The 12,031-nt window shown below is 34.4% G+C and overlaps 1 non-coding gene across 1 annotated transcript; it reads right to left on the bottom strand.

The window, feature by feature from the left end:
• Nucleotides 1-10,842: 10,842 nt before the first annotated feature.
• Nucleotides 10,843-10,946, bottom strand: LOC123232680. Its single transcript, XR_006505207.1, has one exon. It is a non-coding gene; the product is annotated as a U6 spliceosomal RNA (small nuclear RNA).
• Nucleotides 10,947-12,031: the final 1,085 nt, after the last annotated feature.

Below are 12,031 nucleotides of genomic sequence, written 5' to 3'. Positions count from 1 at the left end.
GGCAGCTAGATAGCACAAGTGTTGAGAACACTAGACTTGGAGTCAGGATAAACTGCTTTCACATCTGACCTACCCTCGACCTTAGGCTAGTCACTTAAACAAGATTGCTTAGCTATTGATGCTCTTCTTCTTAGAACCGATATTAAGACAGAAAGTAAGGGTTTAAAAATTGAGTAAGCAAAAGAGAAAAATACTTACAATAACTACTATGGGGATAGAGAAGCAAGAGTTTAATTACAGAAGACAAGTAAAGTTAAAACACCTAAATCTAAAATATCAAGGAAAATTTCACAAGCTCCAAAAAGAGTTTTTGCAAGAACTTATAAAAAGACTTTTAAAAACCAAATAAGAGAATAAATGAATGAAAATATATTGAATAAAATTGAATAAAAATTAGGAGAAAATAGAATAATGTAATAAAATTATGAGATCAGCCAATTGGAGAAAGAAATCCAAAAAATTCATCAAAGAAAATAATTCATTAAAAATTAAAATTGGGCAAGGGGAAGCTAATGATGTCTTAAAACAACAAGAAATAAGGAAACAAAATAAAACAATAAAAAAAGAAAAGAATATGAAAATCTAAGTACAAAAACAATTGTCTTGAACAACAGATTAAGGAGAGACAACATAAAAATTGTCAAACTACTGGAAAATTGTAATAAAGAAAAAGAATTTAGATATTATATTTGAAGATATTGTTAAGGAAGATTGTTTTAGAAACAGGGAATAAAATAGAAATAGAAAGAATCCACCTTGGACTGTGTGCAGGTGGAAAATTTGCCACCCTTTAGGTACATTCCCAGCATCCTTTTAAGTTACATACAGAGACTTGGGAGATAAATTTGACATACAGAGGCTTGGGAGATAAATTTGGCTGAGACCCATGCTGCGGGGCTCTTTTTGGGCTTTGCTTTGGTAAAGTGCTGCGAGTGTGAGTCTCTGGCTTTCTTTGTTCTGCTCACGAGACTGAAAGAATCCTTTTCTTTCCCCTCTCTTTTTGATTATTATTAAAATCCTATAATATTTTAAATACTAGAAGTATTTATTCATTTTTATGCCTACAATATTTTTGATGACCATAAAGAGACTTCATAACTAAAGGAAGAAGGTTTCTTCTCCTGCCATGGATTTCCCCTCTACCCTCTCCACTGTCCCTTCTCCCTTCTCCCTCCAGGAAACCCTTCAGAGCTTTTCCAGATTCATTGCCTACACCTTCCCACCAGGAGAGCCAGACAGCCTCGTCTCTCCCTTGCAGAGGCTGTTCCTGCTAACTCTTTCTGCTCCTGCTTCTGTTTGCTGTTGCTGCTACTGGTAAGCTTTAAACACTGTGCCCCCAACCCCAGCCCAGCAGAGGGGGATCCCTTTTCCCTTACGAGGCAGCTGGTTAGCTCCTAACCCCTGCAAGGGTTATTAGCCCTTTCTCCTAAGTTCTTTTTTACCCATCCCAGTTTGTTTCTTATATATCCTTTTAACTAAAATCTTTTCCCACTTCAGCTAAGAGGTGTCCTTGCCCCTAAAAAAATCCCCAAATCCTTGCCTTAAAAACCTCCTCAACCCTGCCTTTGTAGCTAGATTTTCCATTCTCACACCCGGATTCTGGCCCCCCCCATGGCCTCTTCATCACTGGAGGCTATTTAATCTCTGTACTGCTGGTAAAAATACTCTTTGGGTCCAAAATATCATCCATAAGCCAATAGACTTCATGGGAACTATTGATCCCTTACCTGCCACTTCTGTGGAAAGAAGGGCCACATAATGATCAACTGTAGTAATTTCTTCCAAGCAATTAGAAATAATATGCAGTGGGATAATAGATATAGAAACAATTATAGAAATTATAATTAAAATAATGAATTTAGAAATTGTAATTTTGGAACTGAGAGCACTTCCAGAAATTTAAAGCAAATAACTGATAACCCAAACCAAATGACCCCTCAATAGTATATCTCAAATGGAGCTTGTCCACAAAATATTCAGGGTACTAATGTCCCTCCATTTGGAGCAGAAGATGGTGCCCCTTAGGCTCTAATGTTTTTGTTGATGTTACCCCTTTTCAGTTTTGTCTGCCCCCCCAAATAGTAGCAAAGAAGAAGAAATGGGTTTTGAATACAGTGTCTGTTTACCCTCCTACTATCTTTATTTGTATCATTCTATTTGTCATATTGCAAAGTGGTCCAACCAACCTTTAGATACTTTAATAAGCTAAATAATAATTGATTTTAAGGGGTTTTCATAGCCCCACTACCTCTGACTGCTTGTTTTTGACTTGCATGTAATAAGATATAAGGGTCCATTTGGTAACTGAAGGAGAGTGCTACAGCAATATTAGGAATGTAATGGATGAGACGTGTTGAGTGTCAATCTCATACCAGGGAAGGTATGAAGGTATTACAAGGGGGCATGATACCCCTGGATGACTCCTAAGAGGGAGTATTTCCCATGAAGTCTATTGGCTTATGGATGATATTTTGGACCCCAAAGAGTATTTTTACCAGCAGTACAGAAATTTGTGTTTTGAAATGTATTGAAACCTATCTCATCCAAGGTTGCAAGATTTGCTAGATGTGAAAAAACTTATTATATGTATTTGTCATATAGCAACTCATGTGACTGATTGTACCTTCTCTTGATAATGAATAATTACCTATATTGATTGTATTTGACTATTGATCATAATAAGAGTTCCCTATTGCTGGATCTGTACTATGTTGTTGCATAATATTTGGTTGATCCTTCTACTTATATACACATATATTACCACAAAAAAGTCTATATTAGTGACCTATGACTCCTCAAGAGGACATAAAAACAAATCCAGACGAACAAAGGAACCCCACAACAGGGTACAGCATTGAAGGCACATGGGATCAGGGAATTTCCATGCTATAAGGGGGTGAAATAGCTCTCACTAAAACATGAGCTGAGCAACCCCTCCCCTCCCCACACCACTTACAGTGCCAAAGCTAGTGCACAAGAGTTAGAGCAAGTTTGGGGCATTCATTAAGTTCTTGGCAGCTACCTGGGATTACCAGGGCCTGCTCCTGAGAGCAACAAGACTTAAGACCCCAAGAGGCTAAAGAACACATCTTGAGCACAGGCACGGACCTTGAGCACAGGCATGGAACTTGGGTGGGGACCCAGTGCAGAGGAGTGCATGACTGTGGAAGCAGCGTCCTGAGACTTTTAAAGGAGCTTCGGGCAGCGGAGCAAGCAAAGGGACCACCAAAAGGCTTGACCCTGAGAACAGCTAGAATTGAAACCTCAGGAGCCTAAATAGCTGAGACATATTCTGGGTATGAGGATAAAGTTGAGAGGGTGCACAGCTCTGTGACTCAGAAGAAAACTGCTCCACAGTTCCATAGGATATGCAGAGAGCCTGTCTGCCTCACCCAGACTTCTAACTGAGAAAGAAATAATAATAATGGGAAGCCAGGCACAAGAACCTCAAAAGAGAAAGATCAAGGGGAAATCTTTAACACTCTAAAACTTTTACTCAGAAAAAATCCAGACAACAGAACAAACAAGTAATCACATTCAAACCTTCCCCCCAAAAATGAAAATTGGTCACAACTCTTTAAGAGTTCAAATCTGAGATCATGAGAAAGATGGAAGAGATTTGGTGAGAGAAGTAGGAAATAGCTCAAAACTAAATTGACAGGTTAAAAGACAGAAAATCTCAATTGGAGAAAGATGTCCAAAAATCAAACAAAATGATAACCGAATTGGAGGAAACCATGAAAAACAGAATAGACCAAATCAAAAATGAAAATCAAAAGATTGTTGCAGAAAAATAGTCTTTAAAGACAAGAATTGGGCAAGTAGAAACCAATGATCTCTCAAGACAGCAAGAACAAATAAAGCAAAGTCAAAAGACTGATAAAATAGAAAGAAACATGAAATAGCTCAATGAGAAATTGACAGATCAAGAAAACAGGTGTAGAAAAGACAATCTGAGAATCATTGGTCTTCCGGAAAAAGCAGAAATTAATATAAATTTGGACTCCATACTACAAGAAATTATCCAAATAAACAGCCCTGATGTTCTTCAACAAGAGGGTAAAATAGACATTGAAAGTATGCATAGATCACCCTCTATACTAAACCCTGAAAAGACAACCCCCAAGGAATATAATAGCCAAATACAAGAGCTTCCAAGTAAAAGAAAAAAATTTTTACAAGAAGCAAGAAAGAGACAATTGAGATATCAAGCATGAATCAGAATCACAAAGGACCTGGCAGGCTCCACACTAAAAGACCACAAGGCTTGGAATATGATATTCGGAAAGGCAAGAAAACTGGATCTACAACCAAGAATCATCATCAAAACTGACTATATACTTCCAGGTGAAAGTATGGGCATTCAACAAGATAGAAGATTTCCAAGTATTTGCACAGAAAAGACCAGGGCTGAATGGAAGGTCTGATATCCAACCACAAAAATCAAGAGAAACATAAAAAGGTAAATAAGAAACAGGGGGGAAAGAAAGAAAAATCTAATTTTTAAATTTGCCTCTTTAAGGGCTTTAATAAGATCAAATTGTTTGTATTCCTATATGGAGAAATGTTTTGTGTAATTTTCAAAAACTGTATACACTATTATAGTAATTAGAAGAATTATTCATAGGGAGAGGTTGAAGTACTAAATGGTCTAAGATGATATGGGGCAGGGGGGAGGAGGGAGGTGAGTACTAGATGGCACCAAGAGAATGAATAAGAAAAATAGAATATTCTATACCACACAAAGAGGGCATAGGAAGGGGAGATGATGAATACTATTACAAGAAAGACATGAAGAGAGCATTAAGAGGTAATAATTAAACCTTACTCTCAGCAGAACTTACCCTGAGAAGGAAGAGTAGCTATATGCATTGGGATATAGAATTCTATCTAACCCTACTGAGAAAGTCAGAAGGGATAAACCAAGGGGAGCAGGGGAGTGGGGAAGTCAAAAAAGGGAGTGGAGCAGAGGGGGGAGGGAATTCATTAGGTTTTAAAAAATAAAAAGAGGGGAAGAATGAGGGAGGAGGTGGAAAAGGAAGTAAATCAAGGGAGGGGATGAGGAGGACTGGTTTAAAACAAACCACTGATTTAAAAGGAAATAGTGTAAGAAGAAAGGGTAGAACTAGGAGAGGATACGAAAATGTTGGGGAATACACAACTGGTAATTATAACTCTGTATGTGAATGGGATGAACTCACCCATAAAACAGAAGCAAATAGCAGAGTGGATTAGAAACCAAAATCCTACCATATGTTGTCTACAAGAAACAGATATAAGGTGGGAGAGCATACACAGGTTTAAGGTCAATGGCTGGAGCAAAATCATCTGGGCTTCAACTGAGAAAAAGGATGCAGGAGTGGCAATCATGATTTCTGACAAAGCCACAGTAAAAATAGAACTGATTAAAAGAGACAGGGAAGGTAACTACATGCTGATGAAAAGCAGTATAGACAATGAGGAAATAACAGAACTCAACATGTATTTACCAAATGGTATAGCATCCATATTCCTAAAGGAGAAACTGGAAGAACTCAAGAAGGAAATAGTAAACCATACTAGTGGGAGATCTAAATATTCCTCTTTCAGATCTAGAAAAAATTAAACAAAAAATAAATAAGAAAGAGATAAGAGAGGTGAATGAAATCCTAGAAAAATTAGATTTAATAGATATGTGGAGAAAAATAAATATGAGCAAAAAGGAATATACCTTCTTTTCACCTGTACATGGTACATTCACAAAGATTGACCATGTAATAGGGCATAGAAACATTGCAAAAATTGCAAAAGAGCAGAAATAATAAATATAAACATTTCAGATCATTATGCAATAAAAATAATAATTAGTAAGGGCATATGGACAGGCAAATGAAAAACTAATTAGAAACTAAATAATATGATTCTCCAAAACCAGTTAGTTCATGAAGAAATCATAGAAACAATCAATAATTTCATTGAAGAGAATAACAATGATGAGACATCCTACCAAACTCTGTAGGATGCAGCTAAGGTAGTACTCAGGGGAAAATTTATATCACTGAGTGCATGTATTAACAAATGAGAGAGCAAAGATCAATGAACTGGGCAAGCAAATAAAAAAACTAGAAAGGGAACAAATTAAAAATCCCCAGTTAAAGACCAAATTAGGGATTATAAAAATTAAAGGAGAAATCAATAAAATTGAAAGTAAAAGAATTATTGAATTAATAAATAAGACTAGAAGCTGGTACTTTGAAAAAACAAACAAAATTGACAAAGTACTGGTCAATCTAATTAAAAAAGGAAAGAAGAAAACCAAATCATCAGTATCAAAGATGAAAAGGGAGACCTCACCTCTAATGAAGAGGAAATCAAGGCAATCATTAAAACCTATTTTGCCCAATTATATGGCAATAAATATAGCAATCTAGGTGATATGGATGAATATTTACAAAAATATAAATTGCCTAGATTGATAGTAGAAGAAATAGAATACTTAAATAATCCCATATCAGAAAAAGAATTTGAAAAAGCCATCAAAGAACTCCCTAAGAAAAAATCCCCAGGACCAGATGTGAATTCACAAGTGAATTCTATCAAATCTTCAAAGAACAACTAATTCCAATACTATACAAAATATTTGACATAATAATCAAAAGAAGGAGTTCTATCAAACTCCTTTCATGATACAAATATGATACTGATCCTAAAGCCAGGTAGATCAAAAACAGAGAAAGAAAACTACAGACCAGTCTCCTTAATGAACATTGATGCAAAAAATCTTAAAAACAATACTAGTAAAAAGACTCTAGCAAGTAATCATGAGGGTTATTCACTATGATTAGGTGGGATTTATACCAAGAATGCAAGGATGGTTCAACATAAGAAAAACTATCCACATAATTAATTACATCAACAAGCAAACCAATAAAAACCACATGACTATCTCAATAGATGCTGAAAAAGCCTTTGACAAAATAAAACATCCATTCCTATTGAAAACACTAGAAAGTATAGAAATAGAAGGACCTTTCCTAAAAATAATAAACAATATATATCTAAAACCATTAACAAGCATCATATGCAATGGGGATATCTCCTTCCCAATAAGATCAGGACTGAAACAAGGATGCCCATTATCACCTCTATTATTTAACATTGTACTAGAAACACTAGCAGTAGCAATTAGAGAAGAAAAAGAAATTGAAGGTATCAAAATAGGCAATGAGGAGAACTAAGCTATCACTCTTTGCAGATGACATGATGATCTACTTAAAAAATCCTAGAGAATCAACTAAAAAGCTAGTAGAAGTAATCAACAACTTTAGCAAAGTTGCAGGATACAAAATAAATGCACATAAATCATCAGCATTTCTATATATTTCCAACACATCACAGTAGCAAGAGGTAGAAAGAGAAACACCATTTAAAATCACCCTAGACAATATAAAATACTTGGGAATCTATCTACCAAAACAAACACATCAATTATAGGAAAACAACTACAAAACACTTTCCAAAAAAATAAAAGTGGATCTCAACAATTGGAAAACCATTAATTGTTCATGGGTGGGTTGAGCTAACATAATAAAAATGACCATTCTACCCAAATTAATTTATCTATTTAGTGCCATACCTATCAAACTAACAAAAAACTTTTTTACTGAATTAGAAAAAACTATAACAAATTTCATTTAGAATAACAAAAGATCAAGATTATCAAGGGAAATAATGGAAAAAAATGTGAAGGAAGGGGGCCTAGCAGTACCAGATATTAAACTATACTATAAAGTAGCAGTCATCAAAACATTATGGTACTGGCTAAGAGACAGAAGGGAGCATCAGTGGAATAGACTAGGGGTAAGTGATGTCAGTAAGACAATGTATGATAAATCCAAAAAGCCAAACTTTGGGGACTAAAATCCACTATTTGACAAAAACTTCTGGGAAAATTGAAAAACAATACAGGAGAGATTCGGTTTAGATCAACATCTCACACCCTACATGAAGATAAATTCTGAATGGGTGAATGGCTTGGATATAAAGAAGGAAACTATAAGTAAATTAAGTGAACACAAAATAGTATACTTGTCAGATCTACGGAAAAGGGAAAATTTTAAAATGAAGGAAGAGTTAGAAAAAATTACAAAATGTAAAATAAACAATTTTGATTATATTAAATTAAAAAGTGTTTGTACAAACAAAAACAATGCAACCAAAATCAGAAGGGAAACAACAAACTGGGAAAAAATCTTTATAACAAAAGCACTGACAGAGGTCTAATTAGTCAAATATACAAGGAGTTAAATCAATTGTATAAAAAAATCAAGCCATTCCCCAATTGACAAATGGACAAGGGACATGAATAGGCAATTTTCAGATAAAGAAATCAAAGCTATCAATGAGCACATGAGAAAGTGTTCCAAATCTCTAATAATTAGAGAAATGCAAATCAAAACAACTCTGAAGTACCACCTCAATCCTAGCAGATTGGCTAAAATGATAGCAGGTGAGACTAATAAATGTTGGAGGTGTTGTGGCCAAATTGGGACATTAATGCATTGCTGGTGGAGTTTGAACTGATCCAACCATTCTGGATGGCAATTTGGAACTATCACCAAAGAGCTCTAAAAGACTGCCTGCCCTTCAATCTAGCCATACCATTCCTTGGTTTGTGCCCCAAAGAGATCATAGATAAACAGACTTGTACAAAAATATTTATAGCTGTGCTTTTTGTGGTGGCAAAAAAAACTGGAAAACGAGGGTATGCACTTCAATTGGAGAATAGCTGAACAAATTGTGGTATATCCTGATGGAATACTATTGTGCTCAAAGGAATAATAAACTGGAGGAATTCCATGTGAACTGGAAATACCTCCAGGAATTGATGCAGAGTGAAAGGAGCAGAGCCAGAAGAACATTGTACACAGAGACAACTACAACTGTGGTAAAACTGAATGTAATGGTTTTATTAAATCTGATGGATTTATGGAAAAGAACACTACCCACATTCAGAGGAAGAACTACAGGAGTGGAAACACAAAAGAAAACTGCTTAAACACATGGGTTGATGAGGACATGATTGGGGATGTAGACTTGAAACAACCACACCAATGCAACTATCAATAATATGTAAATAAGTCTTGATTGATGTCACATGTTAAAACCAGTAGAAATGTGTATGGGCTATGGGGGAATATGAAGGGGGAGTGAAGTGGAAAGTAAAAACTTAAATCATGTAGCCATGGAAAATTTTTCTAAAAAAATAAAATATTTAAATAAAAAAAAATAAGTCCCTCAGAATTGTCCTGGATCAATGCATTGCTGCTAGTAGAGAAGTCCATTACATTCAATTGTGCCACAGTGTATCAGTCTGTGTACAATGTTTTTCTGGTTCTACTCCTTTCTCTCTGCATCAATTCCTGGAGATCTTTCCAGTTCACATGAAATTCTTCCAGTTCATTATTCCTTTCAGCACAATAGTATTCAATCACTAACAGATATCACAATTTGTTCAACCATTCCTCAACCTCTACATTTTCTGGTTTTTTGCCACCACAAAGAGCATTTCTATGAATATTTTTATACTATTATCTCTTTGGGGTACAAACCCAGCAATGGTATGGCTGGATAAAAAGGCAGGCAGTCTTTTAAAGCCCTTTGGGAATAGTTCCAAATTGCTTCCAGAATGATTGGGTCAATTTACAACTCCACCAATAATGCATTAATTTCCCTATTTTGTCACATCTCCTCCAACATCTATTACTTTCATTTGATGTCATATTGGCCAATCTATTAGGCATGAAGTGGTATCTCAGAGTTGTTTGATTTGAGTCTCTCTAATTATGAGATATTTAGAACACCTTTTCATGTGTTTATTGACGGTTTTTATTTCTTCATCTGAAAACTGCCTATTCATGTCCCTTGCCCATTTACCAATTGGGAAATGGCTTAATTTTTTTTGCACAATTGATTTAGCTCCTTATAAATTTAAGAAAATACACCTTTGTCAGAGGTTTTTGTTATAAAGATTTTTTACCAATTTGTTGTTTCCTTTCTAATTTTGGTTGCATTGGTTTTGTTTATACAAAACCTTTTTAATTTAATGTAATCAAAATTATTTCATATCAAAATAAACTTATTTTACATTTTGCAATATTCTGTAACTCTTTCTTGGTCTTAAATTCTTTCCTTTCGAATAGATCTGACAGTTATACTATTCTATGTTCACCTAATTTACTTATAGTTTCCTTCTTTATATTTAAATCATTTACCCATTCTGAATTCATCCTGGTGTAGGGTTTTAGATGTTATTCTAAACCTAATCCTACGCATTCTGTTTTTCTTGTCCCAAAACCTGGGATCTTTGGGTTTATTGTATATTATCTTGCTCCTGAGGTCATATATCCCAAGCCAATTTCATTGATCCTCCCTTCTGTCTCTTAGCCAGTACCATATTATTATTTTTTTAACCCTTAACTTCTGTGAATTGGCTCCTAGGTGGAAGAGTGGTAAGGGTGGGCAATGGGGGTCAAGTGACTTTCCCAGGGCCACACAGCTGGGAAGTGTCTGAGGCCATATTTGAGCCTAGGACCTCCTGTCTCTAAGTCTGAGTCTCAATCCACTGAGCTACCCAGCTGCCCCCAGTACCATATTATTTTGATAATCACTGCTTTACAGTACAGTTTAAGGTCTGGTACTGCTAGGCCCTCGTTATATACATTTTTTTCATTAGTTCCCTTGAAATTCTTTATTTTTTGTTCTTCCAAGTGAATTTTGTTATTAATTTTTCTATTTCAATGAAAAAAGTTTCATGGTAGTTTGATAGATATGGCACTGAATAAGTAAATTAATTTGGGTAAGAAAAATATGGAAAGCTCCATGAATTTCCATGTCATCCTTGAGCAGAGGCCATGCTAATCTCTGTATCATTCCAATTTTAGTATATGTGCTATCAAAGAAAGCACCATAAAATAATTTTCTAAGAAAAAGTATCAGGACCAAATGGGTTTACTAGTGAATTCTACCAAACTTTTAAAAATCATTATTCCAATATTAAATAAATTATTTAAAATAATAGGTAAAGAGTCCTACAAAATTCCTTTTTGAAATAAATATAGTGCTGATATTTAAATAAGGAAGAGGAAAACCAAAGAAAATGATTGATCAATTTCAATTATGAATATTGATGCAAAAATTCTAAAAAAAAATCACTAGCTAGCAGAATACAATAATATAACACAAAGTTTTTGCATTATGACTAAACAAGATTTATACCAGGATTGCAGAGACAGTTTAATGTAAGGAAAAGTATCAATGTAATCAATTATATCAATGACAAGTGCCATGCATACCATGATTATATCAATAGATGTAGAAAAAGCATTTGTCAATCTACAACATTTATTCCAATTAAAAAAAATTAAAATATAGCAATAAATGTATTATTTTATTAAAATGTAAAAAAACATCTTGCTAAAACCAAGAGCAAATATTAGTTGTAACAAATATAAGTTAGACAGCTTCCCAATAAGATCAGGAGTGAAACAAGTATGCCCATTATTACCAACATCATATAACAATATAAACAATATTAAAAAGGTTGGTAATAGCAATTAGAGAAGAAAAATAAATTGAACGAATCAGAATAGGAAATAAAATTATCTCTTTTTGTAAATTATATGGTATATGTGGATAATCCTAGAGATACAGCTAAAAAGTTACTCATAACTATCAATAACAAAGTAATAGGATGTAAAATAAATGCACACAAATAATCAGCATTTCTACATAACTCAAACAAATACCTGCAAGAAGAAAAAGAAAGGAATACTCCATTTCAAAAAAACTATACATAAAATAAAATGCTTGGGATAATACTTGCCAAAACAAATCAAGGAACTATATGAATATAATTATAAAATTCTTTTTACACAAATAAAATCAGATTTAAATAATTAAAGAAATATTCATTATTCAAGGAGGGGCAAAGTCAATATGATTAAAATGGCAATACTAATCTAATCAACTCATTCAATGCCATTGTGAAGAT

Source organism: Gracilinanus agilis, chromosome 1, assembly GCF_016433145.1.
Source record: "Gracilinanus agilis isolate LMUSP501 chromosome 1, AgileGrace, whole genome shotgun sequence".
NCBI lineage: Eukaryota > Metazoa > Chordata > Mammalia > Didelphimorphia > Didelphidae > Gracilinanus > Gracilinanus agilis.
This window is presented reverse-complemented; position numbering and strand designations above follow the sequence as displayed.